General features: G+C 35.1%; 1 protein-coding gene across 4 annotated transcripts in view; it reads left to right on the forward strand.

The window, feature by feature from the left end:
- PBX3 (PBX homeobox 3) overlaps positions 1-12254 on the forward strand; it is a 225640-nt gene that overhangs the window by 44133 nt on the left and 169253 nt on the right. Inside the window, exon 2 of one of the 4 annotated variants that reach the window (XM_024999014.1) lies at positions 10893-10984. The gene's annotated coding sequence lies outside the window, so the exon portion shown is untranslated. 4 annotated transcript variants of the gene reach the window in all.

Below are 12254 nucleotides of genomic sequence, written 5' to 3' on the forward strand. Positions count from 1 at the left end.
TGGAGGAGCCTGGTGTGCTGCAGTCCATGGGGTCGCTTAGGGTCGGAAACGACTGAGCAACTTCCCTTTCACTTTTCACTTTCATGCATTGGAGGAGGAAAGGGCAATCCACTCTGGTGTTTTTGCCTGGAGAATCCCAGGGACAGGGGAGCCTGGTGGGCTTCCGTCTATGGGGTCGCACAGAGTCGGACACGACTGAAGCGACTTAGCAGCAGCAGCCTGCTTGTTTGCTGTAAACTCTTGACTATTTTAGAGTTCTGAAAAATTTGATTCTGACAGTTGAGTTTTGAGCATGTTGAGCTTGTGGTGCCTTTGGGAAGGCCCTATTATATGTTCTACAGGCAGTTAGATACAAGAGTTTGCATCTTTCTTTCTTAGGGAGGAGATCTGAGCTATAAATAGGAATTGGGAGAAGGGAGTGACAGGGGATGGCATCACTAACTCAATGGATTTGAATTTGAGCAAACATGGGGAGATAGTGAAGGACAGGGAAGCCTGGCATACTGCAGTCCATGGGTTACAGAGAATTGGACATGACTTAAATGACTGAACAATAACTACTATGGAAAATGCATGAATGGTTAAGATAATCAGAGAGGGTTCAGAGAATGGAGGCAGAGAACTAATGGTTACAAAGTACAAGGAAAACCAGGGGTTTGTGGTTGAGTGAAAGCTAAGAAGGTAAAGTTGCAAAAGAGGAGAATGATGAGCAGACAAAACTGAAACAAGGTAACCTTATCATTGTTTCAATATAAAGATGACATTTGAATGAAAAGAGGAAGTTAGAAAGTGAGATGGATGATAATTAAAAGGTGATACAAGGTAAATATAGATTGTAACACCAGTATATACTTGGGTTTTTTTCTTGGCAGATGGGAGAAAAGGATGGGGGAAGTGGATTATGGGGCTCTGTTGTAAGAATAGTTAAAATATTCAGCTTTATAATCCATTGTGAATAGGTAAGAGAGTTAAGGCAGAGGGATTTGAGGCTCAGATTGACTCAGATGTAGTAATAGGTGGAGTGGGAGAAAGGGACTGAGGAGGCTGGCAGAATAAGAGACTGTGGTCTAGAGTGAGGCATTGAATTTAACTTCATAGATCAAGCAGTTCCAGGTGATGAATGATAAAGTCTAGGACGTGGCCTTAGGAGTTGATGAGTCAAAGTGAAATGGAGCTTAAGGTTATTGATTTTTAAGGTGGTCAGAGAACTGTAATGTTAAGATGTTGGTTGAATTTTTTATGTTCTCCTTGAAGCCAGCCTAATAGCATGATTTGGGATGGAGAGGAAGATTGAGCTTTGCACCAACATTTTTAATGAATGTGGACAATTATTAATAATAGTTAATGAACAACAGTGGGTGCAGCTTTGCCAAGTTAATTTTTCTTAGATAATTAGTTGTTTCCTATGGAGATAAAGCTATGGTCAGTTTATTTGGAAATAAGCAGTTATTAAGTTAGGAAAATGAAACCCATATAAGCATTTTTCATACCATTAATTTATTCTGCAAACATTTACTGGGTGCTTTTTATTGACCTTGGAGTTCCTTACAGCCAAGGGGCAAGACAGTCATCTAAATAGATCACTGATACAGTGAGTTGTGTCCAAGTAGAGTAGTGGTCTCTTGTGGGACATATCCTCAGATCCATTGTTATGGTCCAGAAACCATCAAAACGTCTACTTAAAGGTATCCTTTTCACTGTATTTATTTTCTTTATAGTTTTTTCATGCAAAATATTTCAGACAATATAAAAAGGTTAGATAACATACCAACACCCATATACATAGCATTTAAGAAATAAGATATTACAAGTGCAGTTGGAAGCTTACTATGTATTCTTCCCTAATCCCACTCCCTTTCTCTTTTCTCCTTCCTGCCCACACTGAATTTGGTGTTCTTCATTCACAAGTTTTTTTTTTTTTTTAGTTACATATTTTGAACCTTATAAAATTGTTTCATACTGTTCTTATCTTTCTGTGATATGTTTTTTCCCCATCCAACATTGATTTAAAAATTTTTTGGCACAGATTCATTTAGCTCAAATTCATTTATTTTTCCTGCTGCATAGTCTTCCATTGTATGACTTTCTTAATTTTAATATACATGTATATATATACATTTTAATATAATTAAAATTCTTTCTTAATTTTCCTGATGGTGAGTGCTTAAATTGCCCTATTTTTTCTTATCTCTAAGTGCTGTTATAAATGTTCCTTCCACATCTTTTTGAGCTGTTATCAGTTGTTGCACAAGCAATCAACTCACAACTTAGCAGCTTAAAACAGCAAATATTTATCATCTCACAGTTTCTGTGTGTTAAGCATCTAGGCAAAGCTTAACTGGGTGCCCCAGGGTTAGACTCTCCAACAAGATTAGAATCAGGTGGCAGCAGATCCCCAGCCATCTCAAGGCTTGCCTGGGGAAAGATCTCCCTCCTTGCTCACTCGCCTGGCTGTTGGCAGGTCTCAGGTCCTCACTGACTGTTAGAAAGAGACATCTCTCTACAAGGCCACCATAGGGCAGCTTCCAGCAGAGTGGCAGCTGGCTTCCAGCAGAGTGAATGAGAGAGGGAGCCTAAGGTGGAAGCCACAGTGTATTTGTATTCTAATCTTAGAATTCCATCACAAGTAACAGGAGGTGGGATCCTGTGAGGCCTTCCTAAGAGGCTGCCTACCAAACTGGTTCATAGGGCACACATCATCAACTTTACTAAAGATGCTGTGAAATCTCTTCCTGAGGTGGCTGTTCTAATGTATACTTTCCTAAAAATAAGATTTTAACTTTACTAATGTTTAAAATAGGAAGTGGCATGGTGGTTTGTGTTAGAGGCTTCTTGTTACTTTAAAGTATTTGTTATTGGGGAGAAATAATGGGAGTTCCAGGTTTGTTTTGATGTCTTGCCAGCTTGTGTTACTGGTTGGGAGTATTTGTATGTGTATGTTACTTAGAGCTAACTTAATGAAATGCTGGTGAAATGGACACGTTATCTAAGAAAGATCTGCAAGGAAACACATGGACTGACACAAGAGGAATGATGCAAGTGTGTTAAGAAAATGGGAGAACTGGTACTCTACTCTCGGTTCTAGCTCTTAGTTGTGCATGAGGGGAAATTAATTATGGTCTATAATGTTTGATGGGAAGTCAGTGAAAATATTAAAAGCACAGAGGTGATTTTGTAATTTAATTATAATCTTTAAAATTTTTATATACTTTATAATTTACCACTGTTGCAACAATAAACCTCACCTTAATTGTATACCATTGCATAAGATATTAGCTAATAATAGTAGTACATGTACATTATATATATATATATATATATATATATATATGTTAAATAAATATATATTGGCAGAGCTCCATGATTGATTTTGTAGACTATTTTATTTAGAATCCTAGAAGTATGAAGAGAACACTGGAGTTAAGAGTAAGGAGGACAGAGCAAATGATTGCCTAGGAATCATTGCCTAGAAGTTAGGAAAAGCTTCACAAAGGAAGTTGATTTTGAGCTTCGTCACAAAGGACAGAGAGGAGTCTAAATTGCAGAAAAAGTAAGAAGGACATTTTTGACAGAGGAAGCAGCGTTTACAATGGAATAGATCCTTCATGGTATGACTATTTGAAGAATGATAATTTCCGAGATGGTTAGGATGAGGATTGTGTGGAGATGAAGGAAGATGAGAATGGAGGTGGCCAGAGTAGGCTTTGTATAACTGGTGATCAGTGAGTGAGGATATGGGCATGATCAACTGAAACTAAGGAGTCTTAGTTTTCTGATTGGAAACTGGTAACTTGGGCACTATAGTATTGTCCTTTATGTCAAGACTCAAAGGCCAGCCTTAGTTTATGGCTCCCAGTGATGGGGAACAATGGTTTACCATTGAGAATTTCAGACTGTTGTTTTTGTTTTTCATAAACAAAAATTGAGGAGATAAATTTTTATTATATTTATTTATAAGAATTATTGAGGTGTAATTCACTTAAACTGTGTATGTTTAAAAATTATAATTTGATAAGTTTTGATGTGTATATACTTATGATTCTATCACTACAATTAAGATAGTGAACACCAAACTTTTCTTTGTGCCTGTTAGATGAAGTTTTAAAAATTTGACATAGATGTATAGAATAGTCTTTTGGACTCTGTGGGGGGGGGATGATCTGGGAGAATGGCATTGAAACATATATAATATCATATAAGAGACAAAAAAAAAATATTTGAAAAGTGAAACAGTTCTTGTAGGGAATTTAGTGAGTGATCACATTTTTAAAAGTTTTCTATTATGAAGATCTAAAACATGTACAAACTAGAGAGAACAGTGTAATAGACTTTCTTGTACCTGTCACTTGACTTCATAGTGTGATAGGGTTTAAAATTTTTACTGTAATGCTTGTGGGCTTTCCAGGTGGTGCTGGTGATGAAGAACTCACCTGCCAATGCAGGTAGATGTAAGAGATGCGAGTTCGATCCCTGAGTTGGGAAGATCCTCTGGAGGAGGGCACAGCAGCCCATTCCAGTATTCTTGCCTGGAGAATCCTGTGGACTGAGGAGCCTGGTGGGCTGTAGTCCATAGCGTTGCACAGAGTTGGACACAGCTGAAGTGACTTAGCATGCACCCATAATGCTTTCTTACAAAAGTCTGTGTATGTGAATTCTTCATTTTACAAATGAGGAAATTAAAGCCTGGAGAAATTGAATAAAAGAAATTTAAAGTGTGGAAATGTTAGAGTGGCAGGAGATAAAAAAACTGTATTTTTTACTCCTGTATTTGTGAGATACTTGCTACTCAAAAGTGTGCTCTGTGGACTGGTAGGATGGCCATCACCTGGGGGCTTAGAACTGTAGGTTGTCATGCCCCACCCCCCAGACCTACTGAATCAGAAATTGTATTTTAACAAGTATTCCAGGTGATCACATACACATTAAAGTTTGAGAAGCATAGTCCTAGGGCAGATTGCCTCTTTGGGCAACAACAAAATTTTAGGACTAAGAATCTTTCTTGAACTGAGGTAGGTAAAAGAAAAAAAAAAAAATGGAAAGCTGACTTTTAGTTACTGCTTAATTTCTGTTATTGAATGATTGCTCATATAGTACTATGAGAAGATAATATTTTAGTTTTCCCTATGTCACCATTGTCAATTTATAAGAAAAAAAGAGTCTGAGGATAAAATAACAGATAAGTACTCTAAGCTATTATAATTACCCATTTATGCCTTTTGCCAGGGTTATGTTTGGTCTGTGAAAAGGAAATAGAGGTCTTATGGGTATTTTGTTGTTGTTGTTGTTGTTATTGCTCTATAAATTGATAAAACAAAGCAAAACCCAGAGTCTCTCCCACCCTCTCATTCTAAAGATAGCAGTGTTGGGCAACCAGAAGGCAGAATTAAACACTGTTCAGTGTGTATACCAAGGGAGGACCTCATGTTGTGTTCAATCTAGCTGTCTAGAAAACCCTTCCATTAGCCTCTTCCTAATGTTTGCGCTGAATGAGGCATTACATTTTGAAGGCAACACTGACTGAATTCAGTATTGATACATTCACTTACCAACTTTTCTGCCTTGGGCAGAACAGTCTTACTAATGGTAGTGTACAAACAGCAGCCACTGGATTCATCCTCACTCTAAAGGAACTCTTGTAATATTGCCTCTATGGCTATATCCCTTATATGTACCAGCCCCATTATAATTCTGTTCTTTGTGCCTGTGCTCCAGAAGCATTTTCTAGATGATGGTTACTTGTAAATGAAAACCCTTTTGGTATGGTCCCAGGTAAAAACCTGTGCAGGACTGAAATGTGTTCTGAGGTGTATTATGTTGTAATAAGATATGAGTATCTTAACAAAGAGAAAATACCGGTGTTGTTCTTCTGATTTGTAATGTTTTCACGTATAGCACCTAGCTAGTGTTATCTTCAGACCTGTATGGAGAATGATTTGGCAGCTGAAAAAATGTTTAGATTCAGAGTTTAGGAAACTATTATTTTTTACTGCTATTGTATTCTTTCTGATGGAAGCATATACTCTAAAGTTAACCAGTAAAATAAATAATTCCAGTTTTACTAAATCCTTTAGTCCTCAGAGCCTTGTATTAATATGTACTCAAACAGTCATATACAGCATGTAAACTACCATGATTCCCATAAAGAAACCCATGTATCAGATCCCGTAGTATGTTAACAGAGGGCTTTACCCAGTGGAATTATTCACTGGCGTTGATACTGTGAGACTACAGACTGTTAATAACAATATAATTTCTATTTTTAATGCTAGTGAGAATTTAAAAACTAAACTTTAAAAAATGTAAAATAAGCCTATATGAAGTCATAAAGCAATTAAAAACTGACTTGCTGAAGTGCTGTCACTTTTAATCATTATATTTGAGCTTATGTTATGAGAGAGATGAAAGCGTGGCATTTGTACATATAGTGAGCAGTTGTTGAAAGTTTGCATCTTCACTATTTTTAATATGAAATACTGAGAGTCTTCTTGCATATTCTGGATTGTCTTAATTTCGGCCTTGATTCTTAAGCTGTAAAGTCCAGTTTGTGCTTCTGTAATGTTCTAAATGTTCCTTTTCTTTTACTTGGGGTTATATAGTTAGTAGTATATAGTGAAAATATGATTAGTGTGGGAATAACTCAAAATTGGCAACTGGACTTGGCACATATTGGTTTCCCTGCCCAGGGTTAGAGTCCAGAGCCACCAAGAGTAGAACTTCACCTTTTTCTCCTGGTGTGTTAGCTTTACTGATGGTTTGAAGCCATAGCAGTTAATATGCTTTAGCCTTTGCTTTTACAGATGAGAAATGGATCTTATACTTATATCACCAGGTTTCAAAACTATTTACACTAAGTGGGGTGGTTTACTACCTCAGGGGTAGTGCATTAAGCCTATTGCTCTTGAGAATCCATTTTCATCTCTTCTCACCAATTGATGGGACAGATATGACAAGCCTTTAAAGTTGAGTGGAAATTTTCTTTGGGGTGGGCTGCTGTATTAAATTGTTCCTTACCACCACCATGGATGTTGTAAAGACTTGTGAGTGGGTATCCTATGGCTAAGAAAAGAGATATATTGTTGGTGGTTGGGAGGCTGTAAGGTCTAATATATAGGGAATAGTTTTCTTCCTATCTGCCTGTTATTTCCTTCTTTAAATCATAACTTGAGTCCATCTATTCCAAAGAGATTTTCTTGATTAACCAACACCAGAAAGCATTAGTTAAGTTCTTAATTGTGCGTAATGCTGAGAGGCTTTGTTTAAAGAGAATTGCATAGTTATTTTATGTACAATTTCTAACTTGCACCAGTACATTCTTATATTTAGGTTTACTATATTTAAAAGTTTAGATTTAGTGTGTTTACACTGAGTGTTGTTTACAAATGACAGAGATTACCTAATTAATATGGTAAACACCCCCCCAATAATTCTTAGTTGAAAACCTCCTATTACCATTATGCTAACAACCATTCATTTGCCTCTTATTTCTGCTCATATTTTTAATTAATAGAATTACAATAATATAGTGACTAAGAAAAATGTTATGAGATATTAATATTTAATGTCAAAAGAAAAATTCATAAAATAAGCCTTGAAATTAAATAACCAACACATTAAAGAGGCTGGATTCTACTTCAAGGGCTTAGAGTAAAATGTAGAGTTTTGAAATGAGTCAGAAGTTTCCAGTAACATTAGTTACATGCTCTAAATGACACACCAAAGACACAAGAATTCCTTCTGGTTGAACTTTTCTCTCATTAAAGTTGCTTTAGTTTCCAGAATGTCCTCCTTTAGAGTTTGTTGATAGCTCGTTTGGTTTGTTAGTTACTCTGCCTCTACTCAGGTGAATTATTTGGTTTTTAGAAAATCAGATTAGCACACTTAACCATGATTGTAAAGATCAGGAATTCTTAAGGAGAATTTAATATGCTTTCTTTTCCAGTTGTAGGTATGTAAGAGATCACAAACAAAGCATTAAGATAAAAACAGCAACAGAAGTTTTCTGTAGAATCAAGAAATGTTCTTCAAAAATACACATCCAGGCATGAGGTAGCTTTATTTATCACACGCTTGGAGACAAATAGCAGCTAATTTCACTTTTGTTGGCCCTGCTGCTGATTCACAGATTTCTGTGTGACTTTTCACAATATATTTCTGGGGAACAAAGTTCATTGTAGTCTAAATGCAAACATATGTTTCCGTATATTAAACAAGCATTTTAATACATTATTATTATTTGAGCTAATAACAAATAGTCATCTGTCAGTGAACTAAAAAGGTACAAAGTTCACAGTAATTCTTAGAGAGCTTAGTAATTACCCAGACAGCTTGTTAGAAAAGCTGTTTAAATCTAGGAGTATGAAATACACTGATGGGTCTTTTACTCCCATGGAGTTTCAAAAGATTGTTAATACATTTGTCTATAATTATACACAAGTTCTCAAAGTCTTCATTAGTGAAATTTATATTCTAAGCCAGAATTGATACCACTTATAAATCGCACTAACTTCTTGCTCCCCCAACCATCCCCTTGGTGTTAAAGTTAGCACTTTGTGTCTTTCCCTTCTCTTGTTCCCCTTTACCCATTTCTTTCAAAACAAAACAAAACCCCTTAGAATAGTGTGGCAGTCATTTATATTTGATTTGTTTTTCAACAGATATTTCCCAAATAAATTTCTTTGGGTTCTGGAAACTTCTTGAGGGTAAAGGGTATGAAGGGATGGAAGAGATGAAAAAATTAGCTGCACAAAACCAGAAACTTTAATACATTTTCTTCATTTTCTAATTATTGTTCCCTTATATCATGCCTTTATGTGTTCCTGGCAATACATATGAATTTTCCATGGCAGCTGTGGTAGTTAATGGATTCTTAAAAGTCATGTTTGGATATAAGTAAACAAATAGGTTTTTGTTCCTTTCTAATGAAATTAACTGCCATCTTAAGGAAAAAAACAAATCCCAAGTTGTTTAACTAGATTGTTATAAATAAGATATACATTTGTAATGTTTTAGTATTAACTTTAACAAATGACTATTGGGGGGACTAGTGGTGGTCCAGTGGTTAGGACGCTGTCCTTCCACTGTAGGGGATATGGATTGGATCCCTTGTTGGGAAACTTAGATCCCACAATCTTTGTGGTACAGCCAGAAAAAAAGAATGACTATTGGAACTCACTTTACTCTTCTAAGGTTTTATTTCCATTCCTAAAAATACTTAATTTAATATATTTACATTTAGGTTTTTTATTTCCTAAGGTATTTCCAGTTGTTTATCTGATGCTACACATCTCCATCCTGATATTAAATCACCTTTTGGCCCCACCTTACGTGTTTTGATTATTTCTTTGTTTTTTTCATATTAAGACAATACATTTTAGATCATGATGCAAAATGTAGATCACCAGAAGGAACATTAATTAAAAAAATAAAGGAGTTGTTCTGCCTTAGGAGGGGCTTGTAATGTTCACGTTACTAATTAAATGTGAACATTTTTCCCTTCTAAAATATTGTTTCACTGCCTGCAATCTGTTTTCGTTACTGAGTCATCTTTAAGCTTTATAGGGTAGGCAAGATTTTCTTTTCCTGGGCGTGGATATAATTAAATGCATACATGTAGGGTAGACTGAGTGTTAGCAGATAATTCTCCATTTTGAAAGGCATATATAATCAAGTGTATAGGATAGGATAAAAGTGTCACGAGCTAGAAATTAGTAGTAATTTTCTATGTGTTTATAACATCTTTGACCCATAGAAGTGAGTTTTAACATCTTTTTAAATCATGGAGAATTATACTCATTACATTCAATTTTGTCTAATGTTTATCACTTTATTTTCTGGGATGTATACATTCAGTTTATTTTTCTTGATTCCTTCTTGGAAGGCAAAGCTTCACAAATCATGTAATTCCATTGTTTCAGTGATATTTGTTATTATTGTCATTGTTAGCTCCAGTTACTGTTACAACAGTAATAACAATTATAGTACTAAATGCTGCAAGATATTTGAGGTTAAAGCTGTAATAATAGACCACCAGATCTTAACAATATGGTATTTGGTTTCTGTTTTAACTATGGACTCAATGATGTTTACTGATAGATCTATTCCACTTGAAAGAAGCATCACAGAAATTTATATTGAAAAGATAAATAAGGGGTGATACCAATAAAAGAGGTTGGACATGGTAGATAATGAGAAAGAGCTAAATTAAACTGTTTACAGGTTCCTGTTAATATCTCCAGTTCCTCATGGAATGAAGTAGAGTATAAATAGTTATTTAGGTGAACCCTTTGGTGGTATATATTCTGCTAAGAAACTCTTGACAGGTCTTGTATTGTAATGTTGATCCAGAAAGCAATTCTTTAATGTATAGTCTTATAACCTGAAGTATTAATAATATGTTCTAGAAGTTAATTATGCCAGTAAAACAGATTTGTATTTGTATACCGATTTAGTAACTTAGTACATGGAAAACTCTAGAAGCTGGTATATCTGCTATTCTAAACACAAGTCTGTTAACCAGCACCACCCCAGTGCCTCTGTGAAACAAACTGGTTGGAATGGCTGCTGCTATTGGAGAATGGTTCTCTCCTGGGGAAATATTGTTTTCTAGTTTCATGGGATGTTTACTAATAGTAATCATTTCAGCATGTACGTTTTATCCTTTCTTTCATTTAAAGGTTTTAGCAGAAACACTAATCTGAGCACCAGGAATTAATATAAGCATTCAGTGAATATTTGTTGGATTAAATTTACACAGATCCTTCTATTTCCTTTTGAGCTAGCTAAAATAAATTTTGCATATATTAATGTTAGATTAATATGAACAATAAAATACTTTGACTGTGTTTCTATTTTAAAGTACCTCTCTGTTTGCATCCTTCCAACGTTTTTTCCAGGCTTCAGGCTGCTGAATTAGGCTGCTGTGTCTTCAGTCAGCAAAATTCCGTTGGTGTATCTGTCTACACGAGATACAGCACTTTATTCTAGCGTAAGAAGAATTTTCAAATCGTTCTATTTTTCCTGCCTACAACTCTGCTTCCTTATTTAAATTTAATTTTTTTTCTAAAATGTATTTTATTGAAGTATAGTTGATTTACAATGTTGTGTTAATTTCTGCTGTTCAGCAAAATGATTCCATCACACATATACATGTTATATGCATATATATACATATTCCTTTCCATTATGGTTTATTATAGGATATTGAATACAGTTCTCTGTGCTATACAGTGGGACCTTGTTGTTTATCCTGCCTCCTTTCTTAAAATGCAGTTTTGAGAATAACCAAGTAAAAGGATTTCCTTTGAAAATGAGTGTATGACCTCCAAACTCATTTATTTAGTTGTGTTGATATGTTTAGTTGAGTATTGATTTATTTCTTACCATAGTTTTCTCTACTGTTAACAAAAGACCGTAAAAATTACAAACATAAAAGAAACTGCTATTCCTGATAAAGGTTTGTTGCAGAAATTTCTCTCCTCATAATAAAATTAGTGATGTATGTTATTGTGTAATATGTTTTCTTATATTCCATCTCTTTATATTTGAAAATATAAAGAGTATTTTCCCTTGTAGCAGGCATGTGTTCTTCCAAATGACTTCTTTTGAGCTCACATACCCTTCTTTTTTTTTTTAAGTTTTGTTTTCTCTCTTCTTCCCTTTCTATCTGTGTATCTATACACATATATAAAATATACTAAAGGACAGAGATATAAATGAATATGCTTAATCAGAGTGTTTTCTTCTGAACTATATGTAAGTTGTGATGTGATGCTCTGTTGACACTGAAAATTTCAGTGTATATTTTCTAAAGACAAAGATACTCTTTTATAACTATTATTTAAACTATTAGATATTTATAACTATCATTATTAAAATCAGGGAATTAACAGTGGTATAATATTTTTTATCTAATCTGTAGGCCTTATTCAAATTTGATCAGTTTTTCCACCAATGTTTTTTACAGTAAAAGGAAAAAAATTATTGGTCAGCCTCCAAAATAGGAATGTGAATTTGCACACGAAGTTGCAGCAGGTGGGCTCAGTAGTTGCAGTTCTTGGGCTCTAGAGCACAGGCTCAGTAGTTGTGGCATGTGGGCTTAGTTTCTCCTTGGCATGTAGGATCTTCCTAGACTGGGGATTGAATCCGTGTCTCCTGCATTGGCAGGTTGATTCTTACCACTGAACCACCAGGAAAGCCCTCCATTTAGTCTTTGAATCTCCTCTGCTAAGTGATGATTCATTCTAGTTACTTCTTTG

The sequence above is a fragment of the Bos taurus genome, chromosome 11 (genome assembly GCF_002263795.3).
Source record: "Bos taurus isolate L1 Dominette 01449 registration number 42190680 breed Hereford chromosome 11, ARS-UCD2.0, whole genome shotgun sequence".
Taxonomy (NCBI): Eukaryota; Metazoa; Chordata; class Mammalia; order Artiodactyla; family Bovidae; genus Bos; species Bos taurus.